The sequence below is a fragment of the Mirounga angustirostris genome, unplaced genomic scaffold (genome assembly GCF_029215605.1).
Source record: "Mirounga angustirostris isolate CCGP_5_RB_7025 unplaced genomic scaffold, mMirAng1.0.hap1 SCAF_3, whole genome shotgun sequence".
Taxonomy (NCBI): Eukaryota; Metazoa; Chordata; class Mammalia; order Carnivora; family Phocidae; genus Mirounga; species Mirounga angustirostris.
This window is the reverse complement of record NW_026991711.1, coordinates 167,884,810-167,897,180: the sequence shown is the minus strand read 5'-3', so window position 1 is coordinate 167,897,180 and position 12,371 is coordinate 167,884,810. Positions and strand designations below refer to the sequence as shown.

The following is a 12,371-nucleotide window of genomic DNA, read 5'->3' as shown; positions in this document are numbered from 1 at the left end:
CTAGTCTTCTTGGGTTTTTATTTATCGAGTATACTTTGGGTGCCAGGCAGGCACATGCTGGTCCTAGCCACAGGAATTCGATTTTGAACAGTCTCTGCCCTGAAGGAGTTTACTGTGGGGGAAATGGGTAAGTAAACGGTAAGATGTGGATTCTACAGTGAGAGGGAAAGAAGACCAAAGACAGAACAAAGGAGGTAACTGGAATATTAGGGAATCAAGTGTAGGCACATGCTAAGGAGTATATGTATGATCATGTAAGTTAATTGGAAGCCAATGAAGACTTAAGAAGGGAGGGACATGATCATATTTTCCTTTAAAAAATAGCACAGCTTGTATGAAGAATGGATAGTAGTAGAGGAGGGGGTGGTGGGCACAATCCAGGAAGCAAGGCCAGTTATCAGGGTATTGTGATACTTCAGGTGGGAAATGATGAAGATCTGAACTGGGACAGTTGCACTGGGGATGGAAGGAGCAGGGTGGATCCCCGAGAAGAGAAGAGAATGGATGGGGATCGGTGGGTCCTTGGGGGATGTGGGAAAAGCAACACGTCAAAGAAGTTTCCCACATTTCCAGTTCTCACCTGAAGAAAACCAGGTCCGCATCCCAGCAGTAGCCATGTACTATGGGGAAAGAAACTGAGGCCTCGAGAGGCACTTTGATCAGGCACACACAGTACCTCAATGGCCATTTTGGAAGCCAGGAATCCTTGTAGCTGAGCTGGGGCTCTTTCTGTGGGACCTGCACATTTGCAGGTTTGGATGGATGAAGAAAGCATCATGTGGAACAAGTGACGCCATTGGATTGGATGACCTTAACTGGTCCCTCCAGCACTCACAAACATCCTGGAAGGTGATCAGATGAATGTTCATGGCTGCAAAGTCCCACCTCAAAGTCTATCAGATCAGTATTTGGCCAAGAACCAGTTAATGTTCTAAAATATTTAGTAAATGAACAGATGCTGACCAATACATGCCTAGGCTGATGGTTTACTTTGTAACAGCATCAGGATCAGAATTGTTGACCTGGAAAATGACTCCGGCTTTGCAAAACACTGAAGGCAGCAGGATCCAGGGACAGAGAAGACAGGAGTCCCACACTTCAAAATTCTCTCAATTACAAGTACTACTTCCTAAGTAGAATTTTTAACTGAAAATACTTCATAACTAATCTTTACAATTAGAATCACAGCTCCCTTGTATTTTTCCTGGATACAGATAGTCCTCCTAAAGGCACTCCCAACAAGTGATTTTCCATCCTCCATTTGAATATTTCTGTCATAAAAATTTCTTCCACATTAAGCATCTTGTCTGTTCCTGTTGAGAAGGAGGTAAGATATGAAACAAATATAAAAAATATTAAGAAAGACTAGTGTTTATATAAATATTGAAAGATTGTATATTCTATTACCTCTCTACTATTAGAAATTTTATTTCATAGGCCCTATTCTTTTTTTATTTTTAAGATTTTATTTATTTATTTGAGAGAGAGAGAATGAGAAAGAGAGCACATGAGAGGGGAAAGGGTCAGAGGGAGAAGCAGACTCCCTGCTGAGCAGGGAGCCCGATGCGGGACTCGATCCAGGGACTCCAGGATCATGACCTGAGCCGAAGGCAGTCACTTAACCAACTGAGCCACCCAGGCGTCATAGGCCCTATTCTTAACGTTAGGGAGAGTGCAGCATCCAAACTGCTAATTCCTCTGGAACAAAAAAGTTGAACAACTCTGGATGGTATCTCAGACTCAAAGAGGTGACCTTTGCAGACAGCATAGCATTGTTTGTAACTTTTAATTTTGATATTATTTCAGACTTATAGAAAAATTATAAAAATTGTATGAGGAAGTCCCATAATGTTTTGCCAATTTCCAATTTTTTACTTTTGCACCCTTTTTTGTTCTGTCTCTCTCTTGACTTTCTCCCTCCCTACACACACACACACACACACACTTTCCTGAACCATTTCAGAGGAATTTGAAGACATTGTGCCCCTTCACCCTTAAATAATCCAGTGTGTATTTCCTAAGAACGAGGACATCCTCTTATATAACCATAATACGATTGTCAAAGTCAGGAAATTTAACATTGATATAATACGATACGGTCCCTATTCAAATTTCAGCAACTGCTCCCGTAATCTTTACAGGTTTCCTTCTGAGGTCCAATCTAGGATCATATATCGCATTCAGTTGATCATAGCTCTTAAGCCTCCTTTTGCCTGAAACAGTTTCTAAGCATTTCTTTGTCTCTCTAGACCTTGACATTTTTGAAGAGTACAAGCTAGTTATCTTGTAGAATGTCCCTCAGTTTGGGTTTATCTGATGTTCCCTTGTAATTAGATTCAAGTTACGCATTTTGGGCAGAAATACCATTGAAGTGATAGAGGGGCAGAGGGAGAGAGAGAGAGAGAATCTTAAGCAGGCTCCACACCCAGCATGGAGCCTGTCGTGGGGCTCGATCTGATGACCTGCGATCATGATCTAAGCTGAAATCAAGAGTCAGACTCTCAACCGACTGAACCACCCAGGCACCTCACCCAGTGTTCTATTTCTTGACATGGGTGATAATTATAAGAATGCCTTGTAATAATTTATTAAACTGTTTTTTGTGGTCTACTGTATCAACTCTATTTCACAATAAAAAGGTTAACAAATATATTAGGAAACCTGCTCTGAATCCCATGGACTAATGACACAGGGCCACACTCTCCGGAGACAAATCAAGAACTTTCTCTCCAATGTCAGCTGACCCTGCTGTTCAGGCCTTCTGTTTTGCCTTTGAAAGAGTGACACATTCCAGTCACATTGTCTCTAGCCTTTTCAAACACAAGCTGCGAAGTGTTTCTCTGAGAAGATGCTCTACCCCTGTAATTTCAACTGGACTGCACACCAAGAATTATGAATAGAGATGCTTGAGCGTCCTTAGGTGGCTTTTTGGACTTCCCTTCTCTCACCTTGATGAATCCATGACACTTTCTTGTTAGGAGTACTTGGGTGTAAAGCTCTCATTTGACTTCTGCCTAAGAATTACTCTCTTCCTGGTTGGCTTTGCCTTGCTTTGCCTGGTGTACTCTTTATATGTTCAGAGATGAAGCTCCAAGACATTTTCTAACTGAATCACATTTTCCTCTTTTAAAATCACTAGCTCAAGTTTCTCCTTTTCTTCCTACTTCAAGAGATATTCAGGCATTTCTTACAGGGTTTTACTGTGAATTTCCCAAGTAAACTTTGAAATGTTTAAATTATATGATAGAAACTAAAAATTTAACTCTGACTCTGAATTTTGATTCTAATACTCTAAAGCTACTTTAATCTGTTTCACTTAAATATTCCATGTTTTCTGGTTGGAGTTACTCCATTTGCTAAAATTACTCAGTGGCTTTATTTTTTATTTTATTTTTTTTTAAGATTTTATTTATTTATTTGACAGAGAGAAATATAGCGAGAGCAGGAACACAAGCAGGGGGAGTGGGAGAGGGAGAAGCAGGCCTCCTGCCGAGCAAGGAGCCCGACGTGGGACTCGATCCCAGGACGCTGGGATCGTGACCTGAGCCGAAGGCAGACGCTTAATGACTGAGCCACCCAGGCGCCCAGTGGCTTTATTTTTTAAATCATGTTCCTATTTTTATTATTTGAGCCAGCCTACTCATTGCTGCAAATTAATTAGCACACCCTCGTACTATTCTATAAAGACCTACAACTTGGATCTCAGCCAAAGTTTTTAATCTGGTTTTGGCATCTGGATCAAATTCTTTATATGAGGGATCCTTTTGCTTGTTTGTTTCTTTTATCTTTGAACACAATTCACCCAACAAATAGATTTGAGTACATCCTCTAATCCTGACACTCTCTTGGGACACCAGTGTCTCATAAGACCCACAGCCTCTAGATGGGGGTACTTTTCTTCAGGTCAGGCTATACCAGGGATTCACACTGTACTAATTCTAAGAGCCAACCAGTTTGGGTTTTGAGTCACTGACTTTTAACAGTGTTTTAGTGAGATTCTTTACTATTATAACGGGAAGACTTTTTAGACTTTATTTGGAGTTAACTTGGGTCTCGCTTTCCATGAATATATTCTCCAAATTTCCTGAAGCTACAGCAGGGTAAACAACACCTTTATCGGGACTCTGATGGCTGGAATCCTTACCCTCTAGCACAGTTGCTAACTCCCCTGGTTCGGTGCTATTTGTCCTACTTGCTCAGTCAATTGCTGGAAAAGTATCAGGCCTGATGTAACCACTTCATAAACTCCCAGCCGAGGGGTGGCTCAGTGTGTTAAGCGTCTGCCTTCGGCTCAGGTCATGATCCCAGGGTCCCAGCATCGAGCCCCGCATCGGGCTCCCTGCTTAGCAAGGGGTCTGCTTCTCCCTCTCCCTCTGCTGCTCCCCCTGCTTGTGCTCTCTCTCTTTCTCTGTCAAATAAATAAATAAAATCTTAAAAAAATAAATAAATAAACTTCCCAGCTGAGCACAGGAGGAGATTTGAGACACATAAAGGATGGAATTTTCCTACTCACACATTTACTCCTAGTCCAATTCTCCAACTTGGGGGAGTGGTTTGAGCTCTTATCTTTCTCAAAGTCTCCAGCTATGGACTCACTCGTGATTTTGTATACAGACATGGTATTTGAATCTTATTACTTGCATTGTACCTGAGACATTAACCCATTTTAGTGCTTCCATCAGAAACAAAGATGTGCATGGGATATCCTCTCAGAGACAAGAATTAATGAGCCTTTCCACTTGAAATAGTTGCAGACGGTTATTTTAATTATATAATGTGTCAGTCACCTTTAAGGTATAGCAGGCCACTAACTATTTTGCCTAAAAATAGCATAGTAAGGATCAAGTCATTGGGTTATCTTTTACGTAGCTAATACCATGTTTTTTTCTGATATAAACTTCATATGGTTCAAAGCCACAGCTTAAAAATATATAGTCAGGGCACCTGGGTGGCAGCTCAGTTGGTTGAGCTTCCAACTCCTGATTTCAGCTCAGGTCATGATCTCAGGGTCCTGAGATTGAGCCCCAGTGGTGGGCTCCACTCACTGGGGAGTGTGCCTCTCCCTTTGCCCCTCCCCCTGCTTGTACACATGCACCCTCTCTCAAATAAACCTTTTTTTAAAAAATTAAAAATATAAAGCCACTACAATAACTGTGAGGTAATCTGACCTTGCAGTAGATGTCACCACAGCCCATTAAGAAGAATCTATTAAAAGAAAATGCTCAACATCACTAGCCATCAAGAAATACAAATCAAAACAACAATGAGATAGCACTTACGCCAGTTAGATTGGCAAAAATTAACAAAACAGGAAACAACAAATGTTGGCGAGGATGTGGAGAAAGGGGAACCCTCTTACACTGCTGGTGGGAATGCAAGCTGGTGCAGCCAGTCTGGAAAACAGTATGGAGTTTCCTCAAGGTGTTAAGAATGAAGGGGGGGAAATCAGAGGGGGAGATGAACCAGGAGAGACGATGGACTCTGAGAAACAAACTGAGGGTTCTAGAGGGGAGGGGGGTGGGGGAATGGGTTAGCCTGGTGATGGGTATTAAAGAGGGCACATTCTGCATGGAGCACGGGGTGTTATACGCAAATAATGAATCATGGAACACTACATCAAAAACTAATGATGTAATGTATGGTGACATACATTACATCATAATAAATAACATATGTTATGTTATGAATAACATAATAAATAATAATAACATAATAAATAACATATGTTATGTTATGAATAACATAACATAATAAATAAATAAAAAATAAAAAAATAATAAAGCTACCCTACAACTGAGCAATTGCACTACTAGGTATTTACCCCAAAGATACAGATGTAGTGAAAAGAAGGGGCACATGCACCCCAATGTTCATACCAGCAATGTCCACAATAGCCAAACTGTGGAAGGAGCCGAGATGTCCTTCAACAGATGAATGGATAAAGAAGCTGTGGTACATATATAAAATGGAATATTACTCAGCCATCAGAAAGGATGTATACCCACCATTTGCATTGACACGGATGGAACTGGAGGGGATTATGCTAAGTGAAATAAGTCAAACAGAGAAAGAATTATCATATGGTTTCACTCATATGTGGAACATAGGCAATTGCATGGAGGACTACAGGGGAAGGGAGGGAAATCTGAAGGGGGAGAAATCAGAAAGGGAGACGAACCATGAGAGACTATGGACCCTGAGAAATGAACTGAGGGTCTCAGAAGGGGGGGGTATGGGGTAGCTGGGTGATGGGCATTAAGGAGGGCCCATGTTGTGATGAGAACTGGGTGTTATATGCAACTAATGAATCATTGAACACTACATCAAAAACGAATGTTGTACTATACAGTGGCTAACTGAACATAATTTTTAAAAAAGTCAATGACAAGGAGAAAATCTTGAAAGTAGCAAGAGAGAGGCTAATTATCATGTATAGGGATCCTCAATAAAGTTAATAGCTAATTTCTCATCAGGAACCATGGAGTCCAGAAAGCAATGGAAAGATACATTGAAAGTGCTGAGGGAAAAAGAAAACCCAGCCCAGACACACTTGAAAATAGTTGAATCTATATGTAGGAATGGCCTTCAATTGGAATGATTGCTGAGGGTAGTTAGATTACCGTTGAACTCCCCTTTTTACTACCAGAATCTGTTCAGCCTAAAAACCTGTCAATGGATATATCCCAAGGAAACACCCAGCATCTTATTGGCATACCAACATTTAAAAAATAATCTAGCGCTGTGAATTGTGTAAGACTGTTGAATCGCAGAACTGTACCTCTGAAACAAATAATACATTATATGTTAAAAAAAAAAAAAGAAGATAGTAGGAAGGGAAAAATGAAGGGGGGGGAATCGGAGGGGGGGGAGACGAACCATGATAGACTATGGACTCTGAGAAACAAACTGAGGGTTCTAGAGGGGAGGGGGGTGGGGGGATGGGTTAGCCTGGTGATGGGTATTAAAGAGGGCACATATTGAATGGAGCACTGGGTGTTATACACAAACAATGAATCATGGAACACTACATCAAAAACTAATGATGTAATGTATGGTGATTAACATAGCATAATAAAATTAAAAAAAAAATAACCTAGTGTATGGGGTGCTTGGATAGTTCAGATCGTTGAGTGTCTGCCTTCGGTGCGGGTCATGATCTCCAGGTCCTGGGATCGAGCCCCATGTCAGGCTCCCAGCTCAGCGGGGAGTCTTCTTCTCCCTCTCCCTCTGCCTCTCCCCCTGCTTGTGCTCTCTCTGTCTCTCTCTCTCAAATAAATAAATAAAATCTTTTAAAAAAAAATCTAGTGTATAGAAAGTTTGGATTTCTACCAACCCCTAAAAAGTCTTTTTAGTTGTTCTTAACAGCTAATAACTCTAATTTATTACACACGCTTACGTCTACCAGTTTCTTGCGCTCTCTCTTAAATAAGTAAGAAAATAAAATCTTAAAAAAAAATATGAGTTTTTCTGAGTCTAGATGAGTGAATCACTTAAGGGACCACCGTCAAAAAAGAGAAGTGTCAAGAAGATTACTGATTCCAAGCCGAAGATGAGTTCAGTTGTAGATAATTAATTTGAGATAGGCAAAACACCCAACTAGGGAATTTCAAGCAGCATCAGAGGATGAAGGATTGAAGTCAGGGCCAGAGATGTAGACAATAGTTGAAATCTTGTAGATTCGCTGCAGGAGAAAAGGGCAAAATGAGAACAATAGATGGTCACTGATGGGCCACATTTAGGAAGCCAGAAGAAGAATCAGTGAAGGACAAAGAAGGAACAATCTGGAAGACAGAGGAGGTCAGTGTCAAAGACAGGGGAAAAGCTAATTCCTCTGGAAAGGGGTAGGCACATAGGTAGATGTTAGAGACCAAGGTGAACATAAACTAAAAAAAAAAAAATCACTGGCAACTCTTGATAATCATACTCTAAAAGGCATACTAGGATTTTTAAATTCATGTTTTACTCATTTGTATGAAGCTTACAACATTCTCATCTCCTGAACTGACATTTTCTGCCATCTCTGATTAGGAATCACGTTGAACAAAGGCCATAGAACCATTATTGGCGTGCGAACAAAGTAAAGGACATCACCTGAACAACTGAATAAAGCTCTAAGAAAACTTCAGCTCCTATGGAAACTCTAAACCTATGCATTCATTCAACAAACATGATTTGAGGGTCCACTGTGTGCCAGGCACTGGCCTAGGCACTGGACACACTGTGGTGAGTGAGACTTGGACCTGGCCCCTTGAAGCTTAATATTACACCATTTTCACACTACTCAAAGAGAGGGGAGCTGGCAAGATTATATAAAATTTTAGATCGGCACTAAGGGCCCATATGTATAAAATATACAGGCAACTTTTGTAACACAAATATAAATAATTTATTTCAATAATTACATCAATTGCTCATGGAGGATCCAGTTTTGTGGTTTACTCAAATACAAAGTGAGTAGGCACTTTTGAACTTTTAGTCTCAATTGGCATGATTATGTCTTAAGCATATGTGTTAACCTTATGGAAAATAAATCAGTTACTATTTTGAGGGTGGGGTAGGGTGGACCAGGAAAGAAATACAAAGAAAGGAGAAGCGTGAGTCCCTGAAGAGTTCTGAGAGGGGAAGAGAGTGATAAACCACCAGCATATGTGAGTGGTTGGGATGCATAAATGGAAATACCGTGTGGAAACTGGAGTTATAGAAAAGAGTGTGTAGACAGAGTTCTGTGCAAAGTAATTGTTCAGAGCATTTATACTGACAGTCTGTAGCACGAGGAAGTAAGTTGTTTCTGGTCACGTGGTGTTCCATAAATAAGGTTAATTTTGTCCCAGCTTTAAGTTGCAAGCTTGCAATTAGACCATGTTTCAAAAGTTTGCATAAATCAATTGTCTGGCACTAGAGCACAATTTATTGCAGAAGCAACGGAGTAAGTCTTCAGTTTGTAGCTGGGGCAAAGTTTGAGGGAACTCACATTTGTGTGTGTCATCTCTTACATGCATCTTCAATTTGTTCCCACCACCATCTATCACTGCATTTTACTCAAGAGGACACTGAAGCCCAGAGAATAAAAGTAACTTGTCCAGGGTCAGCTTGCAAGCAGCAGAATAGAAGGCAAACTACCATTTGCTCAGTGCATCTAGCTAGATAAAAATGTTTCTTAAAAAATATGAACCAAAGGCCACCCATATGAGACTCACCAGGATGGGCAGAACACTCAGTTGGAGAATTCAATCGGAAACCCCAGTAGATATTCAAATGCAGGTTCCTGGGCTCTCCCTACTGAATCAGACACTGAAGGCAGGGCTCCAGGAATCTCTGGGTTCGCAAGCTTCTCTGGTGATTGTTCTAAATGGGGAAATTTGAGAACTATGTAAAGGGTTTAGGAAAAAAACACGAGGTAGAGTAAATTTACACAAGGTTTTTGTTGGCTAATTGCATCCATTTTAAAAAGAGGATGATGATGATGATTAATTGCAAGTAATTCCTAATAGATACAATTTAAGGTGTGTTATTGACTTTATTCCCTCTGCTGCATCGGTAGTATATGTGTGGGGGAGACTTTCTCTGAGGTCCGCTTTCCAGCCTGTTTTCAACTTCCTTCCTTTCTTCCTTTCTTCCACTTCCGGACCCAGAGACTCTATCAAACAGCTCAACTGGGTTTGGTGTCACTGCCAATCCTCTAAGAACTCCCAGTGATGGGGTAGGAAGAGTGGCAGGGCCAGCTGTGGGTCGTTTGTAAGTCAGGAGTTCTGGATTCCCTGGCTGTTGGGATATTTGTCCTCGTTTTCAGGCAACTCTATGATATTCTCCCCAGAATCTCCTGGATACAATGCACATTGGCACTTAAAGCCACTTTGGATGTGAAAACCTGAATGATAATGGCCGGTAATCAAAGATACCTCAGGAAATATGCTATCACCACCGTGACAGCTACAGTGGGGAGACGTGGTAAACCCAGGTTATATTTGAATGTTGTTTTGTGATAAACAGATAAATAGAGTTCACACTGATGCAAAAACTGTTCCATCATCTGTGTAAGTGTGTGTGTGTGTGTGTGTCCAGACCTCTGCTTTCCCCAGTATCTCCTGCCACAACACCCCCTCACCTCCCCTCAGTCCCACACATCAATTTTCTCTCTCATTTCTGCCTAGGGATTAAGTATTACTGACAGGGTTGGCGGGAATGAGTTAGCCACAGTGAATCCAGATGCCAAGGCAACGTCTAAAAACCCATACAGGTCAGGGGCAAGAACTGGAGCCTAAGGGTTAATGATTTGGCATTTTCCCAAGTCGGAAGTTCTAAGTGCTTTTCCAAATGCTGCCGAGGGCTTCTATTGCAGCAGCGGGTCCCTGCCCTGCCAGGGCTGAGGTCAGCACCTTGGGTGAAATGGCCCCTCCTTGGTTTCTGACAGACATTAGCCCTTGGAGAGAATTCAGGTTCCCTGGGGGTGGTCTCAGGATCCCAGGCCCCTCGTAATCAATTCTGCCTCCCCTTCTGCGGTTTCTCCTCTCCAAGGTTGTCTGCTGGCCTGACCCATCGGGACGTTGGCAGGAACTGCGGAGTCAGGAAATAAGGGTTGGGTGGGAATTGTAGTTCTTTTAAAAATAAGTGGTACACACTGAAAGAGGGGCCTTAAAGATAATTTGATTCAGTATACTCTGTGCTCAAATTGGAAAAAAAAGAGATGTAGGGCTTTTCTTAATGCTGTTTATTACCAAATAAGTGTTGTTCAAGCAACAGACATTTTCCATAAAAGAACATTCCTTGATAAGCACCCACAAACACGTTTAGCTCTAAAGGTTTGTACCCATAGAGAAGAAAAAAAGCTACTCCCTCTGGGGTTGAGGGGGAGAGGGTAACCTAATAAAACCATCATTTATATTTAGAATGTACATTTATCCCACAGGCCAACCAGAGGATAGAGGTCATCTAAGGATGTGCTCAAGATAGAAGCCACTCTATTGCCAAGTTCCCGTGGTTCACTCCCAATCTCTGGGGATAAGAGAGGACGAGTGATTTAGTGTCATTCTGGAACTGACCCAGAGCTAAATGCGCTATTCCATATCTTGCTTGTCCTTTTGTTATAATTTGGATCCACAGTAATAATACCTGTAGCTAATATTTACCAGTCTCATAGAAACACTGCCCTAGATCCTTTACTTGATTACTTGTTTTGTTTGCAGTAGCCCTGGGAGGCAGGTACCACCATTTTTTCATTTCGTAGATAAACTGAGGCACAGAGCTGCCTGGATCACACTGATGGTACTCTGTTCATCTTTTGTTGCAGAGCGGATTATCTTAAAACGTAATGGCTTAAAACCCTATTAATCACTTTATTCTTACCTCTCATGGTTCCAGAGGTCGACTGCACTCAGCGAGGCGGTTCTCACTTCGGGATTCTCGCTCGGGGTCTCCCGTGCAGTTGCAGTCAGATAGTGGCTGTGGCTGGAGTCGTCTCGTGTCCTGTCATGTTTCCTCATTCGTGTGTCTGCTGGCTAGGATCCAAGATGGGGCTGTCATCAAGAACCCCACACATGACCTCTCCACGTGGCTTGGACTTCCCCCATTGCATCCCAGCTGGGCTCTAAAAGCAAGCATCTGTAGAGGACAGGTAAAAGCTGTATTGCCTTTAAACTGGTTTTTTTTTTTTTCCAGTTAATTATAGACTTAATAGGAAATTGAAATACAGTTATAGAGTTCCATGAACCCTTCATTCAGCTTCCCCTAATAGTGTGGTCTTCTATAACTGTAGACCAGTATTATAACCAGGAAATTGACATTTGCCCAATGCTACAAAACTAGGTGGTGAATTTATTCTGTTTTACCAGTTTTTACAGGCACTCATTTGTGTGTTTTTGCGTGTGCGTGTCTATGTTCTGTGCAATTTGATTCCCTGTTAAGATATATATAGTCATCACAATCAACATAAAAAACGGTTCCCCAAAAGGACTCCTTCATGCTATCCCTTTAGAGTTTCTCCCACCTCTCCCCAGCCCCGTAGTTGTCCCCTAGCAACCACTGAACAGTTCTCCATCTCCATAGTTTTATCATTTTAAGAAAGTTACATAAATGAAATTATATAGTTGTAAACTCTTGAGATTGGCTTCTTCACTACACCTCAAGCCCTTTAGATCCATCCAACTGTGCATGCATCAATAGTTGATTCCTTTTATTGCTGAGTAATAGTCCATGTGTGCCTTTAAGACCTGGTCTTGGAAGTCACACAATTTCACTTCTATAATAATTACAGTCCTGTCCAGATTCAAGGGGAGAAATGCACCCCCTCCCCACCTTGATGAGAGTAGCATTGACATCCCTTTCTAAGAAAGACCATGAGGGACAGGAGAGCTGTTGTTGCCACCTGGGAAAAT

The 12,371-nt window shown here is 41.5% G+C and overlaps 1 long non-coding RNA gene across 3 annotated transcripts; it reads right to left on the bottom strand.

Annotated features, from left to right (window-relative positions):
* Position 1: 1 nt before the first annotated feature.
* Positions 2–11,476, bottom strand: LOC123838906 (uncharacterized). Of its 3 annotated transcripts, none has more exons than XR_006789530.3 (4): positions 11,344–11,476; positions 9,198–9,345; positions 7,397–7,681; positions 2–1,313 (listed from the first exon to the last, which is right to left on the bottom strand). It is a non-coding gene; the product is annotated as an uncharacterized LOC123838906 (long non-coding RNA). The 3 variants fall into 3 exon arrangements; XR_006789532.3 differs by having other exon boundaries at positions 7,503–7,681; XR_006789531.3 differs by having other exon boundaries at positions 7,534–7,681.
* Positions 11,477–12,371: the final 895 nt, after the last annotated feature.